The 13,864-nt window shown below is 43.3% G+C and overlaps 1 protein-coding gene across 1 annotated transcript in view; it reads left to right on the forward strand.

Moving 5' to 3' along the window:
• The window catches only part of LOC309552534 (uncharacterized protein), a gene marked incomplete at its 3' end in the record, with an annotated part of 156,437 nt that overhangs the window by 20,055 nt on the left and 122,518 nt on the right, over positions 1–13,864 (forward strand). The gene's annotated exons all lie outside the window — the stretch shown is intronic.

Consider the following 13,864-nt stretch of genomic DNA (forward strand, 5'->3'; position numbering starts at 1 on the left):
TCCAACACCACTTTTCAACAGCTAAGGCTTAGTCTATTAAACCCATCTTCTTTGTAAGCCTTGAGTGTCTTTCAGCGGTCAGAGGCTTTGTAAGGATATCTGCTGTCATATCCTCGGTTGGGCAATAAAGTAACTCAAGAAGACCTTGCTCTTGAAGATCCCTAAGAAAGTGGAACTTCGCATCTATGTGCTTGGTTCTTGAATTAACTCCTTCCATGTGTGCAAGTGCAAGGCATCATTGATTGTCCTCATAGATTTCTGTTGGTCCCGACTGTGGGTGACCCAAGTTTGTTAATAGCTGTCTCAGCCATATAACTTCTTGGCTTGCCTGCGCTGCAGCAACGTATTCTGCTTCAGTAGACGACAGTGAAACAGAGAGTTGCTTTTTACTAGTCCAACTGATGGCACCTCCTGACAGAAAAAATAAGTATCCACTGGTAGATTTCCTGTCGCTGGTGTCTCCTGCCCAGTCAGCATCCACATGTCCTGTTAAGGTGCTTTCATCACTTGCTGGTAACTTTAGCTTGTAGTGCGAAGTCCCTTTAAGATAGCGAATGATTCACTTTACAGCATTCCAGTCCTTTTGACTTGGCATCGAAACCTTTCTGCATAGGATTCCAACAGTTGCTGCAATATCCGGCCTTGTAGCAGTGGTAAGATACAGTAATTTCCCTATTGCCTTCCTGTATTGAGTATTAGTAGGTAATGGGTTATCTTGACAATTCATCTCCTTTAGGTAGTTGGTTTCCATAGGAGACTTTACTAGTTTGGCGTCTTCCATTCCAAATGTTTCAATTATTTCTTGTATTTTGTGTCTTTGGTTCAGAAGAAAGTTGCCATCTTCCTCTCTCTCGATCTGGATGCTGAGGTAATTCTTTATGTTGCCAAGATTTTGGTGTTGAAGTTCTGATTTAATTTTTCTAGTTTTTCTGCTATATCCCCTTCTTTCTCAAAGCAAATCAGGATATCATCCACATAAATAAGCATATAGACCCATCTGTCTGCCAATTTCTTTGTGTATAAGCAGGGGTCCGCTTTACTCCTCAGAAAGTTTTGATGTGTAAGCACTTCATTTATTTTTATATTCCACGCTCTGGCTGCTTGCTTTAGACCATATATACTCCTGCGAAGCTTGCACACTAGGTCTGGCCTTTGTTCATTCTTGAACCCTGGCGGCTGTTCCATGTAAATTTCTTCTGTTAGCTCGCCATGTAGAAATGCGGTTTTCACATCAAAATGTTTCACTTGCATTTTCCTTGTGACGGCTACTGTCAGTAAAGTCCGTATTGTAGTGTGCTTGACTACTGGTGCAAATGTCTCGTCATAGTCCTCTCCGTATTTTTGAGAACAGCCCTTGGCTACTAGTCTTGCTTTGTATCGCTCAATTGTGCCATCTGCATTGTATTTCACTTTAAAAGTCCATTTACAGCCTATGGCTTTCCTTCCGGGTGGTAGTTCTGTAAGTGTCCATGTTTTAGTGTCATGCATGGATTTTATCTCTTCATCAGCAGCCTTTATCCATTTACTTGCTTCTTGTTCTGAAAGCTGAGATATTTCTTCCCAGGTTGCAGGTTCGTTGATACTGGCAGTACTTACTTTGTATGAGAGACGTACAGGTGGTTTACCTTTGTTTTCTCTTGTTGAACGTCTCGTTTTTGTGTCTAAGCCTTCTTGTTTCAGCGCTTCAGCACTGTCTGCACTCACTTCAACTGTTTGTTCAGAAGTTACAGGGATGGGCTGGTCAATGTCAGTTTTCCCTTCTATTCTTGCTTCTACTGTTGTTATTACATTGTCTCTTAAATCTTCAACAAAAGTTATGCTGTTGCTAATGGTAACCTTGTCTGTTTTGGGATTAAGGATTCTGTAACCTTTGACATTGTCACTGTATCCAACAAAGATACCTTCAAATGCTCTGTTTTGGAGTTTGGTGCATTTTTCTTCAGGTATGTAGATGAATGCTTTGCATCCAAAAACTCTTAGGTGTTTTACATTTGGCTTTTCATTGTGCCAAAGTTCATATGGAGTTTTCTCTATTGTTCTGGAAAGAAGTCTGTTCTGCAAATATGTAGCTGTCATTGCTGCTTCACCCCAGTATTTTTGTGGAAGTCCAGAGTCTGTCAGCATACATCTGATAATTTCAGTCAGATTTCTGTTCTTTCTTTCAGCTACTCCATTTTGCTCTGGTGTATATGGGACTGTCTTTTGATGTTCTATTCCATTCTGCTTTAAGTACTGTTGTATCTTATATCCTGTGAATTCACCTCCATTATCACTCCGAAGTATGAGAGGCTTCCTCTGAAACTTGTTACTGGTATTTATTACCGTATTTATCGGCTTATAACACGCACTTTTTCCTCCTAAAAATGGAGGAAAAAACAGCAGTGCGTGTTATACGCCGATATTAAAAAAAAAAAAAAGGCCAGGAAACATCGCCGAGAGCAGAAGGGGCGGGCCGGGCCGAGGAGAAGGAAGCACGAGCTGTCATAAGAGCAGAAGGGGGCGGGCTGGGCCGAGGAGAAGGGAGAACGAGCGAGCGCACTCTTCGTAAGTCCCGCCTATGACAGATGTCACACGTCTCGGCAGAGGAGGCGGGACTTCCCGGCCTTTTTTAAAACAGAGTTGGATAGTTCCAATGGCGCTTGCGAGGCTGCATATATGGACACTGCGCTTGTGAGGCTGCATATATTGACACTGCTGATGAGGCTGCATATATGAACACTGCTGATGAGGCTGCATATATGGACACTGCTGATGAGGATGCATACATGGACACTGCTGATGAGGATGCATACATGGACACTGCTGATGAGGCTGCATTTATGATTCATGGGCACTGGTGAGATGTCATTTGATTAAAAAAAAAAAATGTTCTGAGTTCAAAGCGGTTTATTTTAAAATTTAAGCTTTTTTCCTGAAATTTCTCTCCAAATATTGAGTTGCGTGTTATACGCCGATAAATACGGTATATAGTCTTGTAATTTTCAAAAACGTCACTCTTGTGTTGCATTGGGTAGGTGACTGTATATCTTGAATAGTCATCTATGAAAGTCACTATGTACCTTTTACCTCCAGGTGTATGTGGGTTTAGGGGACCACATACGTCACTGTGAACTAAGTCAAGTGGTCTTTAAGCTCTCTTCTGACTGACTTTGGGAAGTGTTGCCCTTGTAGCTTTGGATTTAATGCAACATTCATACTTAACAGTAACTGAACAAGGGGATATTGTTAGATCCCTTGTCATATTCCTCCTCTGTAGTTCCTGTATGCATTCTGGGTGTCTGTGACCTAGAAGTCTGTGCCATATATGTATACAGTCATTGTGCTTGTGTGTACATAGTCTCACCTTTTCCTTCACTGTGTCGAGGTGATATAGATGATCATCCAGCTTGGCACTTGCTATTGTCTGTTTGCCGTTTAGAATAGAACACTTGTCACCTTGGAATTTTACAGTGAGTCCTCTGGCTGTTAGACGCTTCACAGATAAGAGTCCTCCTTCTAGATTAGGAACGTAAAGCACATCTTTCACTGGTATGGCTAGAATGTGTCCCGCATCATCAGGGCATACAAGGGTTCCATGCCCATATCCTTCTGCATATATTTTGCTTCCATCTGCAAGATAAATAATTTCTCTGTTGTTCAGATCAAGTTCTGTGAAAAAACTTCTATCACTCGTCATGTGACTGGTTGCCCCCGAATCGATGCACCAGCCTTTACATTTATGGTTAGCTGTCGCTTTAAATGTGGCATTCCAGTTTACTTCCCATGTATCATTGATTGTGGCTTTGACCTTTTGTTTAGCATAAGATGGAGCTGTCTTCTTTGCTCTGCTTTCCATATAGTACAGTCTTTCTTTATGTGTCCCTATTTATGGCATCTGAAACACACTCTGGTCTCTTTCCTGTGTAACTGTCAGGGAACTAGCCGGAGAATAATCACTCATAGACCTGGCACATTAGCCAGTTCTCAACATGGCCGCACCCGCATGAATACGCACACACGTATTGCAAACGCACGTTCGCTAGGGCAAAGACGTGTGCGTGCTGGCGCACAAAGTGGACATCCAATCCCAGCACCCTCTGGCCTTTAAAAGGATATCTGTGGCACATGAACATTACTGACTGGTCTTCAGCTTCCTGTTTCCTGCTTCCTGTGTTTGCTGCTGCTTCTGATCACCTGTTGTCAACCCGGCTTGTTCTTGGATTCCTCTTGTCTCGCTCCCAGCTCTACCTCGGATTGTTCACGGATCTTCTCTTGTCATCTACCCTGTGTACCCCGGCTTGCCTAACCACGACTCTGCTATCTGATCTCCTGACCACTGGCTTACTGACCTCTGCTTCTGTTCCCGACTACGCCTTTCAGCTGTGCCTTGTCTGCGGTGATCTGCCTTGGTACCCACCTGCTGTACCAAGCCTGCAGAACCTGCCTCCAGTACTTACCTGTTGATCCTGCCAGCTGCACTCTCCATTACACACTACTTCCAGCCGTGTGCAGTCTGCAACTTCCACAGCACCCCTGGGTCCTAGTGCTCACCTCCTCTGGTGTTCACCTGCAGAGAGATCTACCTACCACCAACCCTCATCTGGGGCACAGCTGGCAATCCCTGCTACTTTGGGCTTCGTGCTTCCTGTTACCACCTTCAGGGACACCGAGCACTCAGCCGCAAGGAGAGCCCTCTCAGCATTTCAGCTTCAGGACCAGGTACGTGACAGTAACCTTGTGTCTGTAGATTTAAGAGTGGTTCTGGTGTCGGTTTCTGTGTCATGCACCAATTCCTTTCTTCTCTGATACTCATCTATGAGACTGGTTTTTATAAATGCTAGCGTCAGATCTGTCTCAGGCCGTGTCTCCAGTGCATTGATCAGTGCAGTATATGTTTCGGGTAAACTGCATAACAACGTGGCTGTCTGTTATATTGTCCCCGATTGATCTGAGTTGCGCAATCACTTCCAGCATTGCGTTTATATGCTCCTGCATGTCCTGTTCTCTGCTAAGTCTCATTTTGTAAAGTTTCCACAGTAGAAACAGCTTGCTGTTTAAACTGGATCTTTCATGCAGTCTTTTCAGTACGTCCCACGTGCCTTTTGCTGTGTCCTCATGCCATATATATATGAGCTGATCATCCTCCACTAGTAAGCTTATGGTGGCCCGTGCCTATCTGTTTTTCTTGTCCAAGTTCTGATTATTGTCCTGTGGCCTCTCTGTGGTGGTAACCTCCCACAAGTCGTCTCTAGATAATAGCATTTCCACTTTAAACTTCCATAGCTGATAATTGTCATTGTTCAGCTTGGCCACTGAGAGTTTAAGTTCTGAGTTTCCGGACATTTTCCCCTCCTTTATATATGAACAGTCTTAATTGTCTATAGGATATGTCACTGGAAACCTTCCTTATGTCGATCTCCGCATTAGTCACACTGTCTCCCATTCGAGGCTTTGTTCTACTTGGGCCGCACCTGGTCATAAGACTTTATTCGGATCCTGGGCCCATAACCTGTTGCAGAGTGCGATCACTGGGTGCAGCGGAGTCTATTCAGATCAGACATTGTGGAGTAACAGGAACTGGCTTCTTTATTGGAACATAACCACAGATAGCAGAGATGTCACTTTCTCATTGTAAGAAAAACACAGACAGGAAAAGGTAACCAACAAGTACAGTACAATGTACAGGAAATTACAACACATCATAGAAAATGCATAGCATATCACTGAGCATTAGAGACATCTAGTGTCCTATTTGTGAACTGCAGTTAATAGGCTAAGCTTTAAAGTTGTTGTATCTCCAACAAGAACAATATAGATTTACCAGCAATCCGTCTGGTAAGCAGGCAGGATTCAAAAGTATACTTTCTCTCTCTAGCACCTACCTAGGAGGGTGCTACATCAATAACAAACATGTTATAGTTACCTTCTCTGTGCAAACTAATTGCACAGAGCAGCCCAGAATCTGCTTTTTGGGGGTCCCCTGCCAACGCTCCTGGCTCCTGTTCTTGTGTGAGTGCCCCAAAGCAAGTTCCTTGCTATGGGGGCACTTGTTGTGAGCTTGATCCTAAGCCACACTGCCTGTGTCTATAGACATAGACAGTGGGGCTTGGCCCCGCCCCCTCGTTACAGGATTTGACAGACTGCAACACGAGCCAATGGCTCCTGCTGCCTCAGCACAGCCTGTGAGAGTGGGAAGAGCTGCTACAGATGTTCAATGCACTAATCCCTACGCAAAACATTCCTGTAGAAATGGCTGTGCATATAAACGGGTGCTATAGCGACCAACGGCTGGAACCGTGTCAAGTCAAGGAATACAAATGTCACCAGCACACACCAAGGATCTCCAGAGTGGGTCAAGAGCTTTAATCAGTGATCACATCGTTACAGCAGATTGCAACATTTCGGAGCCATGCAGAACCCCTTTCACCAGGCATGTGACAAACAAAAATATTTAATTTGCATTTTTATCTTTACTTTTTCTTTGACCATTAATATACTTTTTTCTTTTTGCAAAATCTTTCGGAGTACTTGATTTTCATTTTAAACCATTTTATTTTTTTTATTTTTTTTATTTTCCTAATAATTCTTAAATTTTTTTAAATTGTTTTTTTTTTTTTACATTTTCGACAATCTTCTTGGTTTCGGTGTACTTTCTTTTCTTTTTTTCATTTTTATTTTTTTCTCTTTTTTTTTCACAATTCCTTATTTTTCTGTTTTAGTTTCAATTTTTTTTTTTGTTTATTTCTTACTTCTATTTTTGACTCATTTTGAATGTTTGATTTTTTTTATATTCATTATTATTTTTTTCATCTCTCCATTTATTTTTCCTTTTTGCACTTTTCCTCTTCCTTTTATCTTTAATATAATATCTACTCCCCTTTTACTTTTTCTTTTTTGTGCATGTGGGCAGCGGGACAGAACATTGGAGACCATTGATGACCCTCCACTGTCGCCTAAGGCCTAAGCAATCAAGTTAAACTTTAATGCCATGAGTAGGGATAGGCTGTGTGTTCAATTCGATCGCAAACACACGAACAAATGGGATGCACGATGGGAAGTTTGCCCACCAATGAGCGCCCCATAATGCACTGCTCTCTTGCAGTGCATTGATTGCTGATGATTGGCCAAAGCCTGCACCTGACCTGTATGCTTTGGCCAATCATAATACATTGTACTGTCAGAGCCATGATTGGCAAAAGGCAGAGTGCCTTTGGCCAGTCATGGCTCAGGGGCTAAGTCCACGCCCCACACTATATAAGGCTTCTGCTTACACGGCAGCCGTGTATAGTGTGTGACAATGGAGATTAGGCAGGTAGTTAATAGATATTGTGTTCAGACAGTTTAGTGCAGTCAGTGTAGTGTACAGGCATACCCCACTTTTAAAATGTGTAGATATGTTGTAGTCCTGGGTCCCCTCTCAGTGCTCCCAGAGTTTGGTGTCTCTGTTACTTATAGTTCAGGAGCAGTGCTATGCCAAGCTGGCCAAGATTTCCCATAGATGCCAATGTTAAAGACAGGGGGCAGTGCCATGCCAAGTGGACCAATATTTCCCATAGATGCCTATGTTAAAGACATGGAGCAGTGCCATTTCAAGCTGACCAATATTTCCCATAGATGCCAATGGTAAAGACAGGGACCAGTGCCATGTCAAGCTTACCAAGATTTCCCATAGACGCCAATGAACACAGAATGCTGAAAATTGGTCTGGGCATTAAGGGGGGTGAAAGTGCACTGTGTGTAAGTGGTTAAGGGGAACCCTATGACAGAATTTTAAAAAAATGGCGTAGCCCCCCCCCCCAAAAAAAAAATCTATACTAGGCCCTTTAGGTCTGGTATAAATTTTAAGGGGAAATCCACGGCAAAAAGAAAAATGGCATGGGTTCCCCCCCAAAATCCCTACCAGGCCCTTTGGGTCTGGTATAGACTTTAGGGGAACTCCAGGCCAAAAAAAATTGCATGGGGTCCTCCCAAAGATCCATACCAGACCCTTCTCCGAGCATGCAGCCTGGCAGGCCAGGAAAGGGGGGACAAGCAAGCGCTCCCGAACCATACCAGCCGCTTTCTCTCAATATGGGGAGGGTGCTTTGGGGTGCCCCAAAGCACCTTGTCCCCATGTTGATGGGGACAGGGGCCTCTTCCTGACAACCCTGGGCTGTGGTTGTGGGGGTCTGCGGGTGGGAGGCTTATCGGAATCTGGAAGCCCCCTTTAACAAGGGGGCCCCCAGATCCTGCCCCCCCTATGTGAATGGGTATCTGGTAAATCGTACCTGTACCCATTCACCAAAAAAGTGTAAAAAAGTAAAAATCAAGGAAACTGTTTTTGACAAGTCCTTTATTACAAAGCCTCCTAAGAGGCTACCCACCGTATGGTTAAGCTAGATGGACTTGTGTTTTTCAATCTGACTAACTATGTAACTATATATGTAAGACCTGTAATAATCTCTGCATATGTGATCGATCAAACATCCTCCCTGCTGCACAGCCCACATTCCCCAATTTCCCTTTGGGATTAATAAAGTATTCTGTATTCATTATTTACCAGTATGTGGCCATTAAATGGATCTATATTGTTATAAATGTTATGTGTTTCCTGATTGCTATTATTATCTCATGATGCAAAATATGCTTTTTGTTATGACATGATCTTAAAGGTTTATTTAGATGGCGGGAATATGACGTCATTTGTTGTCAGGGGGCATGGTTTAAGTTGTTTCTTGTTCACTGATTGGTGGATGGTTCTTTAAATACTTTTCATTTTGTATCATACTTTGACACATGCCTGATGAAGGTGTCCTGCGTGGCTCCGAAATGTGGAAATTTGCTAACCCATACTCTGACTCTCCTACTTTAGCAGAGTGTGTGAGGCCTTAAATAGCAACTGCAGGGGAGGGACTGTTGACAAATATGTGCCCCCTCATGGGGTATTCAGTGATGTCTCCAGAGGGGTTGTTGTCCCTGAACCAAAGGAACCTCAGAAAGTTTTGGTGTTCTTCTTTAAAGCAGTAGTATACACATTTTTTTTACTTTTACCTACAGGTAAGCCTATAATAAGGTTTACCTGTAGGTACAATTAATATCTGCTGAAACTGCATGGTTTAGGAGATATTTGCCCTGCATGCAGCCGCTGACACTAGCAGCGCATGTGCACTGAAGGTCCTGCGGACCTTCAGAGTTCCTTGCCCTGCACCTGCTGGAAAGTGACGTAATCGTGGCTCCGGCCACTCACAGCGCCGGAGCCGCCAAACCCGGGAGAGACGCCGAGGGAGCATGTCAGCTCCCACAGTGGTGTCCGGGGGTCCGTGTCGGGGCTTTGTTTCAAGTTAAGTATTTCATAATGAGCTAGTATGCGATGCATACTAGCTCATTATGCCTTTGTCTTGCAGGGTTTGCTTTTTTTTTTGTTTTTTTAGGCAGTATACAACCGCTTTAACAAGAAAGCAATGGAACATTTGTTGTATGTCTGCCATGAATGCAACTGAATCTTTGCGGGAGTGGAGGAGTACTCCTAATAGTTTGCTGTTAAGGTCAGAGGGCCAGAGAGAAGGATATACAGTAATTTAGGGGGACACCCTTATGCTTGGCGCTGGAGTCGAACACTACTCTCATCTGCCCTGGCTTCTTAGGGTGATAGATTTCAAATATAGGTAAGTACCAGCATTCCTCTGAGTCTTTGAGGTTTGGGGCTATCTTTTCTCCATGAAGGAAAATAAGTGTTCTCGCATCTCTGGTTTTCTTTGAAGATTGTGCCTTAGGGAAGTGAAGGGTCCTTGGTGAAGTGTGTTGATGAAGAGCAGCACTTGTAACAGATGTTGTTCTCTTCGAGGAAGGCCTGGCGATCCTGGATGGTCTTTGCCCTGAATGTTCTGCATTTCAGAAGAGGATGTGGCATCTTATGCAGAGGGCAGACCTAAGCAGGGTCACTGTCTTGGTCCTCTGGTTGACACTCTGCAGATCTGTGGGAAGAAATGTTAGTTTTGTGCACTGCTAATGGAGCCGAGTTGCTTAGGGCTGGAAGAAGTTACATAAGACACTAGAAAAGTGAAGCTGGGGTCATCTTTCGTTCCCACTTGTATGTCTACAAAGTCCACAAACTCTCTCTAAAGGGTGGAAAAGGTACATTGTGTTTTTTGTTTGTAGTTACAGCCATGAGCGATCCATCTTTCATGCAACTCATAAGGGAGTTTTTGTGCTAAGGAGTTTATACCTCTAGCTGAGTCAAGATAAGAAATGCCAGATAAGTCTCCTTCTGCTTTAGCAACTTGTAACTCCATACACAGGTCTCTGAATTCTCTGAATCTTTGGTAACCTCCGCTAGGTATTTTTGGGAAGTCCTCTATCCTTTTAAATAGTGTACTCTCTAAAGCCTCTGGTGAGCATAACATCTATCCAGTCTGCTTCAGATGTTTGTAAGGCCTATCTCAGGGTGGTTTATATCAATGTCTCTGATCCTTTTGGCATGCTCAGCAGAATCATTGCCAAGCTACTTCACAAGGAGATCTATCTGTTCCCTGCAATATAGATCTAGACCTTTAATGGCACTCTGGAAAGAAGATCGCCATGCTCTGTAATGCTGGGGGCAATCACTAAATTTGACAAGTCCTTGGATAACTAACTCAAGTTTTGCAAGGAACTTGGCAAGGTCTACAGTAGAATCTAAAAAGTGCTGCACAGTGTATTATATAAATAAAAATTAATAAATCATGTTTGGGACAAAAACATATCAAACAATGCAAATTTGTGCGATAAATGCTTAATCGCTAAAGCATAAATTAAAACAATTGTGAAGGGTTCTTTCCAAAAATTGTGAACTAAGGGAAATATATAGATAAATAAATGAATAAATAAACGTAATTATTAAAACATAGATGGGACAATAGTAAATCAAACGATGCAACTTCATGCGATTAGGTGCTAAATCATTGAAGCATATGTAGCACTGCCCCCTAGAGAGCTGCTGAGAATTACACTTCTTGGGTCCCCTGGGTTACCATTAGCAACTGACAGTAGATAAAACGGCATTGAAAGTTCTTGGCTCAGTCAATAATCAGTCCAGGGGATGTTGGTTTGTGGTTTTATTTAGAACTGGGATAAGAGAAGGGATAAGTGGGATACTCCAACTAGTAACTATGCACAATTCTGAGGACAACTGACTGTAGGATGCCACTGAAGTGAAGATAAGATTACTGTTCCTGCTCGAATATTCTCTTCAGGGTTAATAATTTGGCACCCCCTTTACTATCACTGCCTGTGTGCTGACACCTGTCCGCTGACTCTAGCCACTGGAGCGGTCCCCTTCCTGAGCAGACCCTTTGGCAAGCTCCCCAGTACTCACGGACACTGTTTTTTCAGAGTTGCTCTGCCTTCACCTCCACAGTCAGTTTCCACTGGACCTCTGGGTTCAGCCACACTTGCTGGTCCACTAGGCCAACTGCCCGTGACAACCAGTCACAGCAAGCAGGAGGAGAGACAGCAGTCACCCTCCTCCTGGGACCTGGCTTCCTGCCCAAAGATGCCCTGTCACATGTGCCCTTGGCTTTTATAAGAAATCCCAGGATGCACCACTGTTTGTAGCAACCCACTGGGATAGTCATAAAAGCCTGTGTGTCACTGGCTGGGTTTACTCCACTGTCCAACAGGCTTCCCTATTGGATACAGTTGGGACACTCCCTCAGCCCAGATGAATCACACCCTGAGCACATGTAACAGGCCTAACTACTGATCAGGCTCCCCTGATAAGCAGATGGAGCAGACTGCTTTTTACCTGCTCGCACCTACCTAGGAGGGTGCTACACATATATGGAATCAAATCTCTATTTTCCAAAAATGAAAAGATGTCTATAGTGCTACTAGTATTTGATAAGGTGATTAGACTACAATACAATAGGGGATCCTGTGAGCAACTATGCCTAAAAGACTGCAGCTTGCACTAATCACTCCCTAATCACTGAGTGTGAAAAATAAAATATAATCCAAAAAGTGCCACACAGTGTGCTAAAAGGTGTACATGAAATTGTGAACTAAGTGAGATATATAAATATTTTATAATAAAATAATTAATAAATCATACATGGGACAAAAATATGTCAAACAATGCAAATTCGTGTGATAAGTGCTTAATCGCTAAAGCATATATGAAAACAATTGTGAAGGGTTCCTTCCAGACATTGTGAACTAAGTGAAATATATAGATAAATAAATGAATAAATAAACGTAATTAATAAAACATAGACAATAGTCTATGCCCCTTTCACACGAACGATCCGATCAGATCCGCCTGTCAGTTTTTTTTGGCGGACCTGATCGGATGCTCCATGCATCCCTATGGGGCAGCGGATGTCAGCAGAGACATCTCCGCTGACATCTGCTGCTATCCGATTCCGATCCTGTCCGTGAAATCCAGACGGTTGGAAACTCTATTTTCCATCCTTCCAGCGGATCAGATGGGATCGGATGAGAACGGACAGACGGTCCATTCTCATCCGATTCCCCCATAAAGGACAGCGGGGATCTGACAGCTCTGTCTCTGCACAGAGAGCGGAGACGGAGCTGTCATCCGCCTGCTCAGCGGGGATCGGCGGATCGATCCCCGCTGGGCAGCACGGAGGCGGACCGTGTGAAAGGAGCCTTAATCAAACAATGCAACTTCATGTGATTAGGTGCTAAATCACTGAAAGTATATATGGAATAAAATGTGAGGAGTCCTTTCCAAAAATGAATAATCAGACAGTCCCAATCACCAGTGATGGATTCAAAAATATAATAGCGGCTTGTCAGGTGCATCACCTCCACTCTCGTGACCCCCAAAGGGTGGGTGCTCACCTCACTGAATGTGACCTTGCAATTAAGCTTGGTCCAAATATGTAGATATACCCTCACAGGGTTGTGATGTACAATCTCCTTTGCTCCTTGTTCGAACCAGACTCCCAATATTAGGTGTATAACATCAGCTGTTCTCTCGTGTAAGAGAAATAACAGACATCCATCGTGCAAATAACATCTGATGAAAACAACTTTATTAAAATAAGGAATTCCACTCACATGCTATGGGTGTTAGAGTGCACCACTTTATTCATGCAGAGTATGTTCAAATGGCATGGGATGACGGATGGCCGAGTTTCTGTATTATGCGATGCAGCGTTTTAGCTGCTGTGGTAATCCTCCGATCACCGACACTCGTCTGGCTCCTCCCCTAGGGATCATAGTAAGTGCTCTGTGCTCATCCACCACCTGTGCTTTCCAGTCAGAATGTGAGGTGAGAGGCTGGAAAGCACAGGTGTTGGATGAGCACAGAGCACTTACTATGATCCCATATACACGCAATGGTGGATTTTATTGATTGATTTGATTAAATTTTCTGTTTATGGATTTTACATTTATATATTTTGCACATGACTCAATTTTGTCACTGAGACACTTTATATGAATGCTTTTCATTTATGACTTTTATATTTATTGTGTCACTGTCTATATCTGGCACAGCATTGTTTTGAATATTCCAATAATTTGCTTTTTTTTTTTTTTCACTGGGACACTTTATATGAATGTCTTTTATGTATTTTACATCATATCTCACTACTGTTTATATTTGGCGCAGCACTGTTTTTAAGATTTTCAATTCAAACTCAGTTAGCCAATCAGGAGAGAGGGGGGAGAGGGGGGGTGAGGGGGAGGCGAACCACAGCTCCGTGTCTGAATGGTTACACGGAGTTGCAGCTCGGCTCGGTGTCCCCATAGCAAGCTACTTGCTGTGGGGACACTTTACAGAAGGGAGGGGCCAGGAGCACTGAAGAAGGACCCGAGAAGAGGAGGAACGGGGCTGCCCTGTGCAAAACCACTACACGGGGCAGGTAAGTATAACATGTTTGGTATTTTAATAGAAAAAAAA

This window comes from Pelophylax lessonae, assembly GCF_965119305.1.
Source record: "Pelophylax lessonae genome assembly, chromosome: 4".
In the NCBI taxonomy this organism is placed as follows: Eukaryota; Metazoa; Chordata; class Amphibia; order Anura; family Ranidae; genus Pelophylax; species Pelophylax lessonae.